Source organism: Panulirus ornatus, chromosome 64 (genome assembly GCF_036320965.1).
Source record: "Panulirus ornatus isolate Po-2019 chromosome 64, ASM3632096v1, whole genome shotgun sequence".
Classification (NCBI taxonomy): domain Eukaryota; kingdom Metazoa; phylum Arthropoda; class Malacostraca; order Decapoda; family Palinuridae; genus Panulirus; species Panulirus ornatus.
The window spans coordinates 4,236,858-4,255,058 of NC_092287.1; the positions used below are offsets into that span (position 1 = coordinate 4,236,858).

Genomic DNA, 18,201 nt, shown 5'->3' on the forward strand with positions numbered 1-18,201 from the left:
GTGTTTGATGTCGCAGAAGGCCATTAAGAGCAGCGGGAGCAGTGGCCGGAGATCCTCCCCTCCTCTATTATGATTTTTCACAGCAGGAACAGAAGGGGCCAAGTTTCCTCGAAGACTCCGCCGTGACGCGATTTCGCCATGGCGGGAAAGGCGAAAATATTATCATGTAGCCCTGATGTGGGCCCTAAGGCTTCGGGGATACGCTCCACGAGGGAGCAGGGTAAGGTGCAGTCCCTTGGGGGGACAAGTGGGTCTAGGCGACTCTTTTTCCGTGCTGACGATGACACAACCTCCTCGGAGGCAAGTCTTCACTCGCGGTGTTGTCACCTGCAGGTGGACTGTGCACGCAGACAACGTACATAAATTTAAGTTGCACGACAGAAAATGTTCAAGAGATGGGGCCCCACGAACGTAAAGCTCCCCTTTCGTATAGTAAAAACAGGTAATTGTATATATATATATATATATATATATATACATACATATATATATATATATATATATATATATATATATATATATATATATATATATATATATATATATATATATATAAACCATTTGATAAACAAGTAACCTTGTTTACCAAATGGCGTCCTAGCTTCGTCTCTTCGTTGTAAATCAACTGACTGTTATATTTCTCTCTTGTGTCTATTACACGAAAGTGCACTTGGGAACTTATCGTGTTTCATTTTCCCCCTGGACTCATAGGAATATACTTGATCACGCGCAAAATTGTGATTCTTTCCAATATATATATATATATATATATATATATATATATATATATATATATATATATATATATATATATATATATATATACATATATATATATATATATTGTATGGAAAGTTGACTGTGTAAGGAAGAACACTGTTAAGAGGTTCGGTGGTGAGCGTAGGGCAACTGAAAGAGCAGAAGAGGGTGTACTGAAATGGTTTGTACAATATGGAAAGGATAAGAGAAGAAGACTGACCATAACTGACTGATAGGATGTACGTGTCAGACCAGAAGGGAGCAAGGGCCATGGGAGCCCGAGGAGAGGTGGAAAGATGGAGTGAAAGAAGCTTTGAGGTATCGGGGCCTGAACATGCAGGAGGGTGAGAGGCGTACATGGAAGCAAGCGAAGTAGAGCGATGTGGTATATATATATATATATATATATATATATATATATATATATGGGGATAGGGGATTAAGAATACTTCCCACGTATTCCCTGCGTGTCGTAGAAGGCGACTAAAAGGGGAGGGAGTGGGGGGCTGGAAATCCTCCCCTCTCGTTTTTTTTTAATTTTCCAAAAGAAGGAACAGAGGGGGCCAGGTGAGGATATTCCGAAAAAGGCCCAGTCCTCTGTTCTTAACGCTACCTCGCTAATGCGGGAAATGGCGAATAGTTTGAAAAAAAAAAAAAAAAAAAAAAAATATATATATATATATATATATATATATATATATATATATATATATATATATATATATATATATATATATAATAGCAGAAGTAGAGATAATAGCAGTAAGATAATAGGTCATATTATTCGTCGTATTACCATCCAGTGCACTTCCGTCAAGAACTAAAGAAATGGCAAACATATAAAGGGTAAAAGACGCTCACTGACAACTACTTCCTGAATGCCTGTCTCCGTTCAGTTACTTCAGGAGGCAATAACTCGTTTAGCAGTTATTTTAGCAGCATGTAAAGGTTACTGGCTCTCTACCTTCAAGCAGACCTGACGCTGCCTCACTACATACAACCCTGAGCTGCCCTTACGGGAGCCTTACTTGACCAGACCTGACGCTGTCTCACAACATACAACCCTGGGCCCTTGAGGGAGCCCTTCTTGACGCCATCCCACAACACAAGTCTGAGCCCTTGGGGAAGCTCTCCCTGAGCAGACCTGATTGTGTCTCGTTACATACACCTCTAAAGCCCTTAAGGGAGCCTTACCTGACCAGACCTGACGCTATCTCACAACATACAACCCTGAACCACAAAGGAAGTCCTACCTGACGCTGTCTCACAACATACAACCCTGATCCCATAAGGGAACCATTATCTGACCGTGTCTCACAACATACAACCCTGATCCCATAAGGGAACCATTATCTGACCGTGTCTCACAACATACAACCCTGAGTCTTTAAGGCAGCCCTAACCTGAGCAGAGGAAGGCAGTAAACTGTTGTTCACACGTGTCTGGCTACGTAGAAGGTAAACTACCAGTCTTTAAGCTACTTCCTTGATCACATGGACACAGCTTCTTGGCCTGGCTAGCTACGTCTTAGCATGACCTGAGCCAGTGTATCCCAGCGGCCGGGCGTCCACGAGATGTCCCCACCAGCCTCCGCAGTCAAGTTTTTGCCGCCGGCCTGGAAGGCGCGCGGGCCGAGGCCAAATTCCCTTCACGTAAGGTGTAATAGACACATCTTCCAGGATCTGGTTATAACAGTGGCTTCTTTAACCACCTGCCCTTCCAGTAGCCACCTCAAGAGTCAGGGCGCGCGCGCAGGCCAACGCATGGACTTGCGCGGCACCGAACACCTCGAGGAACTGATGGTATGGACAAGCAAGAGTGAAGGCCGCTGTGGGGAGAGGGTCTCATGTGCGTCAGGCGAGTACTGTCCTCTTTTGGGAGTTCGGAAAGATCGAGACCGAGACCATAACTCGATGATGAGAGAGAGAGAGAGAGAGAGAGAGAGAGAGAGAGAGAGAGAGAGAGAGAGAGAGAGAGAGAGAGAGAGAGAGAGAGAGAGAGAGAGAGAGAGAGAGAGAGAATGAATAATCAAGAGAGTTTTTGATGGACGGCGGGGAGACATGTCTCGTAAATGGTCAGGTCATAGCTGTTATGGAAGACACATCATATGGTGAAGAGTTCGACAGATCGGAGGTAGTTAAGGAAAGAGACAGACGTCACATCGCTCACGGATTTCCAATAGACAAATAAGTAAATATATCAGCAAATGAAGACACCAATAGCTACTACATGTATACAAGGTGATGTGTATTCTTATACACGCTTGCCTTTCCCGCCTCATCGAGGTACCGTCAGAGACAGACGCTTGGTTCCATCTTACCTCCTTCAGGAAGTGGTAACACAGTGCGCCGGACACGATCGACTGTCCCCGGGGATGATGGACACGTAGTACGAGTCTTCTGGACCAGCGTCGCGGGGTCACTTCCAGGGCATCAATCACTTTCCCTCGGGGCAGCAGGTGAGGACCTCTGGCCTCCTCCTCTTCCTCCTCCTCCTGACGCAGTAGAGGAACCTGAGCGGTGAGGGAGAGATCTCCTCCCCCAGGTCTCGCAAGGTACCGGAACATGGCACTCTGGAAATGCCCACTAGAGTGGCCCAGGAGAGGTAGGTGTGTGTGTGTGTGTGTGTGTGTGTGTGTGTGTGTGTGTGTGTGTGTGTGTACCCAAGTACCACGATAGGTCAAAGGTTGATCTGAGAAGCCGTCTGTCGGCCATTACACTGGCCATCACATCAGCGGCATCACGTGTAAGGACGAGGAACATTCCTGGGCGAAGGACCAAAAAGCTAAAGAAAACGGAACAGCACTTTTGGGGACGGATGACTGATTGAAGCCAAAAAAAAACAGAAAGAAATCCAGGTTAACGAAAACGGACGTTAGAGAGAAGGAAGGTTCGAGGTGGGAGCGAGCATGGGAAGACAGGGGTCAGGACAGCTGCAAGACGTGGGATCAGGCAACAGTAATAAAGTACGTGAGGATATGAACCCTACACACGTAAACATAAGCCACAAAGACTGAAGCAGGTGTGCCTTAAGCAAACATCGGAAAGAGGCAGCACAAGGACCTCGTAGTGAGGAAGTGTAGCGTGAGACTGCATCACAGCAGCATCGTGTACTGGGAGACTACTACGGGAAAAGGTTAAGAACGGACGGTGCGGTCGGGGAGACCTACGTACCACGTACAGAATCAAAGGCGGGAAAACCTGGAGGGAATTCCGAGAAGAGGGGGAAAGGATATCTTGAAGAGCCGGTGAAAGCTGGTGACGCGGCAGAGACTATAGATCATCACTAGCTGAGTCTACATGAAGCACAACTAGGAGAACTAGAGGCAGTTTGCAAGACTAAAGGACTCAGAAGAGGCAAGGTGTGTGTGCTAGGAGACATCGGGAGAGACTGGGCAAAGAGGGGTAAAGGGTGAGGATTGGGACGTAGCTACAGACACAAATGACGCCTTCCTCTACGGCCAGGCAGATAATATGACGCTGGTCCAGTCAGTGGAAGCAATCGGGTGTGAGGAGGTTCCTGCTGTGTTAAGAGTCTGCAGGTATGAAATGCTTCTCAGGCAAGGGAAACCTCATGATGTTTTCTCCTGTACGAGGGAAAAACTGTTTACATGTACGTGATGTCAGGACATCTGAAGGTCTCACTAGCAGAGTGAGAACGTCGACGAACATCTCCTCCTCCACACACACCGCGCTCTCGGACACGCACTCCACCACGGAGGTGCGAACACGTGACACGATGATGAAGGGCCCCGAGTTCGCTGACGACCAGTTCTCGGGAAGGTCGAAACGGGCATCAGATGTTGAACGTGACGGTGGTCTCCCTCACCCGCGGGAAGGTCGTAACCTGCATCATCCCCCCCCCCCCCCCCCCCCCCCCCCCCCCCAGCGATTGGAAAGGTAAGTGTCGTTAAAAGTTATCTGATAACTGGTTAATGGAGGACTCCCCTCCCTCGCTGACACCAGCCAATTCAGTCGAAATTAGTCGGGAGGTGAGGAGCGCGGGTGACATTATGCACGTTAAGGCTTTCTCCTGGCGTTAGCAAGTGGGGAAAGGCAGTCACACTCGCAGTTCACGAGCGACTGGTTGACCTGGCAGGTGAGGGATGGTGTGGGAGCAGCCAGGCAAGTGGGAAGGATGGTGTGGGAGCAGCCAGGCAGGAGGGAAGGATGGTGTGGGAGCAGCCAGGCAGGTGGGAAGGATGGTGTGGGAGCAGCCAGGCACTCGGACAGGACGCTGTGGCAGGTGAGGGATGGTGTGGGAGCAGCTAGCCGAGAGGCAGGGAAGGTGTGGGTGAAGCCAGGCAGCACGTGAGAGGGATGCTGCGCCAGATGATGCCCCACACACACACACACACAAGGCTGTGACACAGTCATGCCAGTCATACGGGTATCCACAGTTACATGAACCTCCACACAAAATATCACGCCTCGGGTCTTACATTATGTTGCCTCCCGCATCTTGATCTCCTTGATGCAGTCCCCAGGGGGAGCCGCGCCCGTGGCCTTGTGCAGACCGAGGCATAACAAAGGGTTCGGTAGCCAACCCACTAAAGGGGTTCACTCTCTACCCCACAAGAGGTTAGGTTCAACAGCAGCCTCACCAGACAGTTCAGTCGTTAAGCTGTTAGATAGTCAGTAGGTACCCCAGCAGGGGTTCAGTACCCATCCTAGCGGGGGTTCAGTACCCACCCCAGCGGAGGTTCAGTACCCACCCCAGCAGGGGTTCAGTACCCACCCTGGCGGGGGTTCAGTACCCACCCCAGCAGGGGTTCAGTACTCACCCCAGCGGAGGTTCAGTACCCACCCCAGCAGGGGTTCAGTACCCACCCTGGCGGGGGTTCAATACCCACCCCAGCAGCGGTTCAGTACCCACCCCAGCAGCGGTTCAGTACCCACCCCAGCAGGGGTTCAGTACCCACCCCAGCAGGGATTCAGTACCCACCCCAGCAGGGGTTCAGTACCCACCCTGGCGGGGTTTCAGTACCCACCCCAGCAGGGGTTCAGTACCCACCCCAGCAGGGATTCAGTACCCACCCCAGCAGGGGTTCAGTACCCACCCCAGCAGGGGTTCAGTACCGACCCCAGCAGGGATTCAGTACCCACCCCAGCAGGGGTTCAGTACCGACCCTAGCGGGGATTCAGTACCCACCCCAGATGTGGTTCAGTAGGTAACCCACCGACCTTGGGTGGGTGGGTGGTTCACTTGCTTCCCTCAAGGGACCTCACCAGTATCGCTAGCTGGACACCGGGGGGCAGACCCAGCTCCATGTCCTCCACCTTGTCCTGCGTGTTCCCCGCTCAAGCACCGCCAGATATGGACACAAGACTCTCCCATCTGTATGTCCTCAGCCATCAAGACAACTTGAGCATTTTGCGTAACTAAAAAAAAAAAAAGACTTGGGTACGACCCTTGGGTATGGTCAGGCCTTCATACCTAAGGGTCGTAACGTCGTGTTGAAGGGTCGTAACGTCGAGTTCAAAGGGTGTACCGTGGTGTTCAAGGGTCGCACCGTCGCGCTCAAGGGTCGTACCGTCGTGTTCAAGGGTCGTAGCGTAGTGTTCAGGGGCTGTACCGTCGTGTTCAAGGGTCGTACCGTCGTGTTCAAGGGTCGTAGCGTAGTGCTTAAGGGCTGCACCGTCGTGTTCAAGGGTCGTACCGTCGTGTTCAAGGGTCGTAGCGTAGTGCTTAAGGGCTGCACCGTCGTGTTCAAGGGTCGTACCGTCGTGTTCAAGGGTCGTAGCGTAGTGCTTAAGGGCTGTACCGTCGTGTTCAAGGGTCGTACCGTCGTGTTCAAGGGTCGTAGCGTAGTGCTTAAGGGCTGCACCGTCGTGTTCAAGGGTCGCACCGTCGCGCTCAAGGGTCGTACCGTCGTGCTCAAGAAGCTGATGAACGACAATTTCCATCTGGCAGCCAACTCATCTTCAACAGGTCTCGACCAAACGCTGACAATCGCAAGCGTCCAAAAATACTTACACTTATGGAAAGCGAATCTGTACTCTGACCTTTGACCTGTGGAGATACGACGTCCGAGGGCGTCCTGGAGAATGGGAAGGTGGGGGAGAGGGAAGAAGGGGGAGAGGAGAACGAGTGTAGGTGTTGGGTGAATGGGGAGGAGGAGGAGGGAGGTTATGGGTTCCATGATTATTTCTACTCCTCCTACTGACCACTAAGGGCAGAGGGCGACACAAGAGTATAATCAACTTGGGGCAGAAGGTTGGGTATGGTGAATGGGGCGGGGTGTGGTGTGGTAGGCTGGCCAGGCTGGGGTGGGATGGGGTATGGTGTGGTAGGCTGGCCAGGCTGGGGTGTGGTGGGGTGTGGTAGGCCGTCCAGGCTGAGGTGGGGTGTGGTGTGGTAGGCCGTCTAGGCTGAGGTAGGGTGTGGTGTGGTAGGCCGTCCAGGCTGGGGTGGGGTGTGGTAGGCCGTCCAGGCTGGGGTGTGGCCGGGGTGTGGTGTGGTAGGCCGTCTAGGCTGAGGTGGGGTGTGGTGTGGTAGGCCGTCCAGGCTGGGGTGGGGTATGGTGTGGTAGGCCGTCCAGGCTGGGGTGGGGTGTGGTGTGGTAGGCCGTCCAGGCTGGGGTGGGGTGTGGTGTGGTAGGCCGTCCAGGCTGGGGTGTGGCCGGGGTGGGGTGTGGTAGGCCGTCCAGGCTGGGGTGGGGTGTGGTGTGGTGTGGTAGGCCGTCCAGGCTGGGGTGTGGCCGGGGTGGGGTGTGGGGCAGGACTGGGTGTCCAGAAGAGACAGGTCAACACACGGCAGGAGAAACTATTAACTTGCACTGTGTGTCTTTTTTATTTCCATGGAAAAGTTTCTTGCAAAATATTTCTCAGATTTCTACAATAAGAGAGAGTTGTTATCTGGTGGGAACCGCCACTGCTCTTAGTTAGTCTCTGCTTCTGATTGAACCATCGTTAGTTATCATTTTGTTTGACTTTACGACTATTAGTTATCATTCTGTCTTGACTTCACCATCGTTAGTTATCATTTTGTTTGACTTCACCATCGTTAGTTATCATTTTGTTTGACTTTACGACTATTAGTTATCATTCTGTCTTGACTTCACCATCGTTAGTTATCATTTTGTTTGACTTCACCAGGGTTAGTTATCATTTTGTTTGACTTCATCGTTGTTGGTGAAAAAGATTTTGAGCGATCGGGGCCTGAATATCCAAGAGGGTGAAAGGCGTACACGGGATGGAGTGAAGTGGAACGATGTGGTATATTGGGGTCGATGTGCTGCCAATGGAAAGAACCAAGGCATGTGAAACGTCTGGGGTAAACCATGGGAAGGTGTGTGTGTGTGTGTGTGTGTGTGTGTGTGTGTGTGTGTGTGTGTGTGTGTGTGTGTGTGTGTGTGTCCTGGATGTGGATAGGAAGCTGTGGTTTGGGTGCATTACATATGACAACTAGAGAAAAGATGTGAGTGGATTCGGCCTTTCTTCGTCGATTCGTGGCGCTACCTCTCTAAAACGGGAAATCTACACATGCAAACAGATCAATTTAGATTATTACTATCATTATCATACTGTGATCTCTCTAACTACTTCACTTCCGCTTGTTTGGCTGGCGACAATACGACACGGCAGTGTACTGCTTTACCACTGTTTACATTCAACAATCCTATCGACAGGTCTCTGTTTTCATTTGAGTTGAAAGTTCTCAATTACCATACCCGTCGCACGACCTCTTCGACATGCTCTTTGAATTCCAATTTGTCACCTATCACGACTCGCAGATCTTTGGCGCTTGTTTCATCTTCTCTCATCCTCGTTGTTCCATGATGAGGTGTCGTCACTGTACTTGTTATTTCCAGAACTTATTTAGCTCAATATAGTCTCGTCATACTGTCCCACGGTCACTTTTGCCCACCTGCAGATTCAATATCCAAGTCTATCTGGCGTGTGTATCTTGGATCAGCTTCTTACCCTGATCATTCTGTCATCGGCCAAGCATCAGACTCGCTCATACTTCGCTGCCCACTGAAACGCCCGTTCCTGGGGTATACCCCTGGCAAAACGTTTTCCTCAGACGTGGTTCTCCCGTCATATTACTTTGAATTTTCAGTTACTCAAAAACTCCATGATCCAGTATCCTCTTCTAACCTTATCATCTTCTTTCGTTTCTTTCCTTTTCTGTGGTTTACTTTGTCGATTGCCTTGGCCAAATAGGAAGACGTACTTACAAGCACTTACGAAATGACTTGGCCCAAAGGCAGGGCAAGGCTTAGGGCTAGTGCGTAGCGCTCACCGCAGGTGAAGACGGAGTTACGAAGGACTAGGCCTGTGAGTTACCTGTCGTCAAGTACGACTGAATCGGAAAAATTGTGGTGTTTGTGGACTGAAAGCCAGCGGACCACGTGTGGGTGAGGCAGAGAGAAATGACTTCTACCTGGGCCAAGGGAGAGACATTAAACAACTATTGAAACGGTGGCTTACTGCGCAGCCGTCACTAACCCTATATATATATGCCCAAACGATAAAACCTCCCTTGTCAGTAGCTACCCACTACCTAAATAGAGACATATAGATAGATAGACAGATATATATATATATATATATATATATATATATATATATATATATATATATATATATATATATATATATATATATATATATAGAGAGAGAGAGAGAGAGAGAGAGAGAGAGAGAGAGAGGTGGATGGGTGGGGGTAACCGGTTTTGAGTCAAGACTATATCGTCTAAATCATTTCACAGTACGACTGAAGCGTAGGCAATGTGTCTCAACTTGTTGCAGAGCAGATCTTCGTGCACAGCGATCATTGTTCAGACTGTGAGACCACGAATGATGAATATATGTACCAGTACACTCAGCACATGTTATCAGTAACGTACTATCATTCTGGCACACCTACAATGCGTACTTTTGGCCACTACGGAGCCAAAAGTAAAAATATATATAAAATGGGGTCAAAGAATGAATTCAAAGGACCTTACATATTCCTCCCCTTCTATTGGTATCGAGGAGAACAATGATTGATGATAAAGTTGATTAATAATGCTAAAGCTACGATGGAGAGTAAGGTGGTGTGTGCGAGCGAATGAGAGATCGAGAATGACAAGGAAAAGGAAAAAACGGAAGCTGGTGGTGGGCGGCGATTGGCTGGGTTGGTGGTGTGGCGGGCGGGGCTTATGCATGGGGGGCTGGAAGACAGTCAACAGAGCGAGCCAGGTGTGCTGAGGTCCACACCGCACCGCTCCTCCGCCCCTCGCCCAGTCTTCAATGTGATCTCTGGCCTCAGTGTAGCGAGAAGCGCTCAGCACAGGCGCCGGGGGAAGGTCTTGCTTATTATAAAGGAGGTTGACTGACGTTGGCCGTAGGTCCTCCCTCGACCGGAGGCGTCCGCCGCCTCCCTCCCCGTGTAAAGTCAGACAAGGAAGGTTATCTGGGATTTAAAGTGAAACACCAGTCGAGTCGCAGTGTGTCGGAGACCTCGCGTACTAACTGGATAACTGTGGTGTGCTTGGCAGTGCTACCCGGCAACGGCTGGTCCAAACCTCACGCGTCCTGCTGTGCGATTTCATGACTGAAAGCTGCTGAACAGCGACGAGGCCAGGCCAGTACCTCCTCCTCGGAGGAGGAGACTTTCCAGGGACTGTCAGGAGAAGAGAGATAGACAGTCCATCCTTAGAGGCTGTGCAACGCTGGTGTTCATGTTGCCGGGAGTTCGAGTGACCGGGAGTGTAGTCTTCATGTGAGTGCTGGTGGTGGCCAGCCCCCTGAGCCAAGACCTACCCCAAGACCTCCTCACACTACGGTAAGACGATGGTCTCCTGTTTACATCTGTCGCACAGGGGGAGGGGAGATTTTTATTCCTGTACCTCACAATTGTAGCTGTGGCGTGAATCAGTATCTGTGCCCCCCTCCCTACACACACACACACACACACACACACACACACACACACATGAAGAAAGCGAGCGAGATAGAAAACTGATGGGGTCGACCACGCCTCCTGCTGAGACACAGTATTCCCCAAGTCTGTAACTATTTACCATAGGGATTATCTATCCTGGGCATCTAGCCTATGCAGGGTATCCAGGATATGCTGGCGAGCCTGGCTAGTGTGGGGACGCTGGCAGCTGCGATCGTTTTGCTCTCGTTCCAACTTTCACATAACTGGACGGCCAAAGGAATGTCAGCTTCCCGTCCGTTTCACGAAGCTGGCTGCATCTTGGTGTGTGTGAGTCAGTGTAGGAGTCCAGGCTGTGCTGATGTGCCAGCTGGAGGTAGCCTAAACACCCTCATCCCCCCATACACTGTGGTCAGGGCAGCACGGTGGCTGGGGGAACGTTGGTAGCACTGCTTAGCCTGGACTCTGAACACTTTTCCCTCAACGTTACAACCTCCTCCCTCCCCTCCCGTCCCTCCTCCTCCTCCTCTACCCACCAACCACCACCTCCAGCCCACCTTTCTCTCTCTTCAAATGCTGTCAATATTCCAGGGCATCTTCCAGGAATCAGTAGGCCTCCCCTTCCTCCAGATGAGCTCATGATATTACAGCCACGATGCCGGAGGAATTAAAGTGTGAATGGCTTCATAGATTAAGGGGGGGAACCAGTGGTGTGCCGCAGGAATCAACCTTGGTGCCTTCTCTCTTTCTCTGCTAACGTCTGCGGGATGTTTCTCACGTCAGCAGTCGTGGTCGGTAGCTGCTAACACTAGGGAAGGCTCATGGTGTCCTGTGCCTATTATTACTCAGGCACAGGTCACCCAGACACTTACCCTGATCGCCACCACAACACTCAACAAACACCATCCATATTGGCTCGCGCGCCTCACAACAATACCCACACATCTCCTGGCGCCATTGTGAAAAAGAATACGATGGCATTCCACTCTGGTCAAGAGGTTAAGAAAGAGTTACCTGTACATTTACAGTGAAGAAATACAAGGTCAAGGATGACAATACTGCTGACATTAAAGTGACCTTATAAACGAGGGATGACCTCATAAAGGAGGAATGACCTTCTAAGAGAGTAGGACCTTTTAATGACATGACCTTATAAAGGACTACTTTATACAGATGACCTCATGAGGAAAGATTGGCCTTATAAAGGAGGGACGATTTCATGGAAGAGAAATGACATGATAACTGAGAAACTGAGGTTGGCTGAAACGGTACAGCTTTGGCAATGCGTTGGTTCATGGTAGCCGACTACCATTCATTGCTACCATGATCTGAACCATAGCATAAATTCGTCTGAGGTCATGTCGCAATGGTACCATTCACCGGTACCATCGTATGGGGGGTGTCACGTCCCAATGGTACACCATTCAATACCTGACACAGATGGTGTTGGATCATGTATTAATACAGTGCAATTAGCATATATAATCGTACCAGCGATGGCTTCATATATACAAACATCTGCTTTCAGTAAAGAAATACTGTAAGAATCTGAGCTCCCAATATATGAAGCTATCACTCTTTTACCTTTCTAACACGTTACTATGCTGTAGCCGGGATGTATTTTCACAACATATTATGTACTGTTGCAGTGATATCTTTCTCGCAAAATATATACAGCGCTGTTTGCCATTACAAATATCAAATGGACCATATCTTAGCAAACCGCCTGTATTTCAGAGATAAAGGTGGACTAAACATCTGAAAATCCTAATTCTTGAACCTGTTAAACAAGAGATTTCTCAACAGTGCTTGACAATGTCTGTCTTGCCGCAGCTCAGAATTAGCAGACTCATATCTGACGAGACAGAACCAATCCTGTTATCTCTGAAAGAGTCCCGCAAGTTCTCTGGTATACTCGTTAAGATTAAATCCATTTCATCCGAGATAGGGTTCTCTTAAATCATTTTCTTCATCACCATCTCCATGACCGACCAAGTGTGTGTGTGTGTGTGTGTGTGGGTGTGGGTGTGTGTGTGTGTGTGTGTGTGTGTGTGGGTGTGGGGTGGGGATGACCTGGTTAACTCCACGAGGAAGCGGAGATCAAGTCAACATACCGGGAGTGTCAGGCAGACCCATGACACTCGGAATACCTGTGCATGACCCGAGGTCTCTCACACGGAGTCAGTCATACCCACGATGATATACTACCCCGCATCACATGTCCTTTGTGGTATACCATGACACGCCGTAATGGTCTGGTCTCATTCCCCACATGAGGAGTCAAGTAGAGCTGCTGGAGAAGGTCTAAAGGAATGGAATACTAATAAGGGGCGGGAGGAAGCGTAAACTCATAGACAGAGGGATGTCGGGATACATGATGACTATATTCATAATCCCATGAGGTTATGACGACATATGACAGTCCCCCGGAGTCAGAATCCACAACAAGTGGACACAACTGAAAGTTATAGGTAGGCAAGGGAGGTGCACGGACGGAGGGGCGTGAGGAGACGTTTCTCCACCAAGATGGTGGCGGACACATGCAACATGCTAAGCCACGAATGAGTAAATGCCACGACGGCTGATAGATTCTAAAACCGACATGACAGTAATACAATGGTGAGAGGCGGGGCCCACAAGCGTGAGGCTACCTCTCCCAGTAGCCAGGAATAAGCAATGCTAATTAAGCAATGACTCCCGTCTTCCTGTGGGCTGTGATCACCTGTGAGCACACACAGCTGTGATCACCCGTGAGCACACACAGCTGTGATCACCCGTGAGCACACACAGCTGTGATCACCCGTGAGCACACACAGCTGTGATCACCCGTGAGCACACACAGCTGTGATCACCTGTGAGCACACACAGCTGTGATCACCTGTGAGCACACACAGCTGTGATCACCTGTGAGCACACACAGCTGTGATCACCCGTGAGCACACACAGCTGTGATCACCCGTGAGCACACACAGCTGTGATCACCCGTGAGCACACACAGCTGTGATCACCTGTGAGCACACACAGCTGTGATCACCTGTGAGCACACACAGCTGTGATCACCCGTGAGCACACACAGCTGTGATCACCTGTGAGCACACACAGCTGTGATCACCCGTGAGCACACACAGCTGTGATCACCTGTGAGCACACACAGCTGTGATCACCTGTGAGCACACACAGCTGTGATCACCTGTGAGCACACACAGCTGTGATCACCTGTGAGCACACACAGCTGTGACCACCTGTGAGCACACACAGCTGTGACCACCTGTGAGCACACACAGCTGTGATCACCTGTGAGCACACACAGCTGTGACCACCTGTGAGCACACACAGCTGTGACCACCTGTGAGCACACACAGCTGTGACCACCTGTGATGACACATACACCGGTGCTGAATCGAACATCCTATCGTCCCTCAAGACCTCACCAAGTCCACTAAACTAATACCCATCTCCTCACCAAGTCCACCAAATTAATGCCTATCACCTCACCAAGTCCACCAAACTGATGCCCATCTCCCCACCAAGTCCACCAAACTAATGCCCATCTAGTCACCAAGTCCACTAAACTAATACCCATCTCCTCACCAAGTCCACCAAACTAATGCCCATCTCCCCACCAAGTCCACCAAACTAATGCCCATCTAGTCACCAAGTCCACCAAACTAATACCCATCTCCTCACCAAGTCCACCAAACTAATACCCATCTCCTCACCAAGTCCACCAAACTAATACCCATCTCCTCACCAAGTCCACCAAACTAATGCCCATCTCCTCGCCAAGTCCACCAAACTAATGCCCATCTAGTCACCAAGTCCACTAAACTAATACCCATCTCCTCACCAAGTCCACCAAACTAATGCCCATCTAGTCACCAAGTCCACCAAAGTAACCCAATCAACCAGAGACCTTTTGATCAGGCCAAGCAGCAGGCCTCCAGCACCTACCCTTCCCCTTCACCAGAACTTTACGTGATCACTTTCCTCACTGTCAACACTGCTCTTTCGCCATTTTCAACCATTTCCACTCCTGCCCCTCCATTCTAGACCGCCTCTCTACCATATACACACTTCTGTGCGTCAATACTGACCCTCTATTTATCTGTAATTATCCAGTCTATTCATTCGCTATTGACAGAGAACGTTTCGTAGGCAGACCACCATGACTGTAAACCCTTTTTATTTTTCTACTACCTTCAGGTCAAAACCATTTCCTCAATATGTTACGGTGGACCGTGTCAAATGTCCTCTGACGGTCTACAAACACACTTAGCCACCTCTCACCATTATCTTTACTCCAACCTGCAGCTTACGTTGATCTGGGACTTTCAATGGATCAGTGATGGCCGGTGCAAATATCTTGCCTGGCCCTACCTTAACTGAGGCCTAAGGTATCCAACTCTCCATGTTGTTGTCATTTTATACCACATTCTATGAACTTAAAAGATTCCGAATTTATATTCACTTATACTTTAGGAGATCATACACCACTTGAAGACGATGGTACGACACTTAAAACATGATACGACCCTTGAGCACGAAGGTCTGGCCTCTGACTTGACCCCTTAGGGTCATGTTAAAAGGCTGGTCGTCATACCCAAGGGTCGTATTCACGTACTCGAGGATCGCAGCGTCGTTCTCAGGGGCTCTGTCACAGGCACAAGTTTTCTTACACTCTCAAGTTATAGTTTTCCTCACACTTCAAGTATGGCGTCAAGGTATTTATATAAAGACACTCCCTGGACATCACCTGTATCAGGTTCTTTCTATAGGTCTACTTCCTTTGTATCACCTGTGTCATGTTCTCTTAATAAGTCCGGTTCCTATGTGCGTTACTCTATGGTGATTTCGATGCATCCACTGGTAGCAATCCTATGCCACCGCTCGCGCTACTCTACGGTGATTTCGATGCATCCATTAGTAGCAATCCTATGCCACCGCTCGAGCTGATCATCGATACATGGACAATACTCATCAGTCACTTCCTTTCAGATATCGTTCTCTTCAAACAGTCTTCCTTTTGAGTAAATTATTCAACCCTTTTGAACAGATACATTGCAAATAACGTACTGGAAGTGGAGGCTCACCTGCCTTTGAAAACCTACTTTCCTTATACTTCATTTTTGGCCTGTCTCATGCCCTCACAGTCTCCCATTTCATAGCTCCATTCTGCTTGACGATGCCTATTAAGCCAAGCATTTATGAGCCTTGGATTTCATTATAACTTAACTCCCGTGCATCCCTCACGTGGCTCCCTCTTCAATGCACCGCAGAAAACGTACACAATCTGGCAACTTACGTTCTCAAAGATAATTTCAGCTTCTATGAGTTCCCTTTTTCTGTATCTCCCTTTGCCCTGTGGGTTTGCATCTGCATTCTTCTGTCACATACGTACACCCAGAGTGCAGGGTCACTCGTCTCGAGCGAAGGTCCACAGACGATGTCTTTCATTTCCAGTCTTTCCTACGAGGCAATGTGATCCACTATTAATGGCTAGTCTCTGGCGAGTTCCCTAACCTCTTGGTAGGTCTGACCTTTTGGGAGACCTAACATGTAGGGAGACCTAACCTGTTGGTAGGGCTGACCTGTAGGGAGACCTAACCTGTTGGTAGGGCTGACCTGTAGGGAGACCTAACATGTAAGGAGACCTAACCTGTAGGGTGACCAAACCTGTTGGCAGGGCTGACCTGTAGGGAGACCTAACCTGTTGGTAGGGCTGACCTATAGGTAGACCTAAACTATAGGCAGGCCTACTTTCTAAGAAGCGTTCTATACATCTTAAGAACCACACCTCCCCAAGCATCATATCCGCCGAGTGGTTTTAGGTTAAACCTAAACTCAGGGGTCCGTTCCGCCCCACTGCAGAGCTAGTCTTTCACCATCATAATTAAACTTCAATAATTTTCTCCCAACGATTTCCCAGGCTTGTTCGTACCTTGTCAGAGTACTGTAAACCCCGAGACAATTAAGGAGTGTCTGTCTGTCATTTGTAATCTCTTATATCGTAATTGCTGTAACACACTCACACTCACACACACACACACACACAACCCTCTGGTACCTCACGAAATTTCAGCTTCACCATTAACAAAGAGGCCAATCCTTCTCTTACCTTCTACTTCCTCAGACATTCTTTCCGAAAGAATACGTGTAATTTTTGCCTCGGTAACTACCACTATAATATCTAAGCTGACATCTCAAATCCGTCCAAATCTCTATACACTTCTTTTGTATCTGAATTTCTCATGTTTGAATAAGATCCATTTTTTTTCTGTTCTTTAAGATAGACACCTACACATTTTGTATCCTATGTTCGTATATTTGTCTAAGCCAGATGCTGTTGCGTTGTCTTCATCTACTCATAGAGTAACATTTATATTACTTTAGTTTCTAACACATATTTCAGTTCTCTTTGGCTGCTGTGGGCTCACCGTGTATACCTCTTGCCTTACGGAACTTCCTGTATCTAAATTTCTTCCTATAGTACAATATGTTCCCTCAGTTCGGTGTGGCCACGTCTCCCGTTTCTCTGCAGAAGATTTGACCAGAGCAAGATGGTAGCCATTTATTCAGACCTACAACTGTAATACTAAGGAATCTCTCGCCTTCCTCATTACCTCACTCTCAACCATCCAGGCCTTATGCTCTGTGACCGCTCCATCGTAAGGCATGCTTGACCCTAAGGTCACCTCACAATAATATCCCTGCTTGACCCTAAGGTCACCTCACAATATTACCCATGCTTGACCCTAAGGTCACCTCACAATAATATCCCTGCTTGACCCTAAGGTCACCTCACAATAATATCCCTGCTTGACCCTAAGGTCACCTCACAATATTACCCATGCTTGACCCTAAGGTCACCTCACAATAATATCCCTGCTTGACCCTAAGGTCACCTCAATAATATTCCTGCTTGACCCTAAGGTCACCTCATAATAATTCCAACGCCTGACCCTCACAATCAGTTCCATGATTTCATTCATTACTCAAACAATCTCTGATCCTCTTCGGGGCTGCCATGCTCTCCTTCAACCCTTCCCCCTCTCCTGCCAACCCCACTCAGTTCGAACCCCTCTTAACCCCGGAGGAGTGATGGTAGAGCACGAGGGTACGACTCTTGCTTTATGACGTCCTGACCTTTAACCTGACTCTTGAAATTTAGGTTACTGGTCAGTCAGGACGCCACGCCCAGCAGGGTCGTAACGCTGTGATCAAGGGGTTACCCGTGTCCGTCAGCGGCCCTCCTACGAGTCGTCTGATCTCTTACATTATCCAATTCTGTCTTGCGCTACGATCATTGTGTCTCGTGTTACGACCATTCTGTCCTGTGTTACGACCATTCTGTCCTGTGTTACGACCATTCTGTCTTGCGCTACGATCATTGTGTCTTGTGTTATGACCATTCTGTCCTGTGTTACGACCATTCTGTCTTGCGCTACGATCATTGTGTCTCGTGTTATGACCATTCTGTCCTGTGTTACGACCATTCTGTCTTGCGCTACGATCATTGTGCCTTGTGTTATGACCATTCTGTCCTGTGTTACGACCATTCTGTCTTGCGCT

The 18,201-nt window shown here is 48.9% G+C and overlaps 2 protein-coding genes across 2 annotated transcripts in view; one reads left to right on the forward strand and one right to left on the reverse strand.

Moving 5' to 3' along the window:
• Positions 1-18,201, reverse strand: part of LOC139746353 (NADH dehydrogenase [ubiquinone] 1 beta subcomplex subunit 2, mitochondrial-like) — a 246,601-nt gene that overhangs the window by 18,234 nt on the left and 210,166 nt on the right. The gene's annotated exons all lie outside the window — the stretch shown is intronic.
• The window catches only part of LOC139746352 (uncharacterized), a 64,307-nt gene continuing 56,052 nt past the window's right edge, over positions 9,947-18,201 (forward strand). Inside the window, exon 1 of the mRNA XM_071657530.1 lies at positions 9,947-10,536. The gene's annotated coding sequence lies outside the window, so the exon portion shown is untranslated. The remainder of the gene's footprint in view (positions 10,537-18,201) is intronic.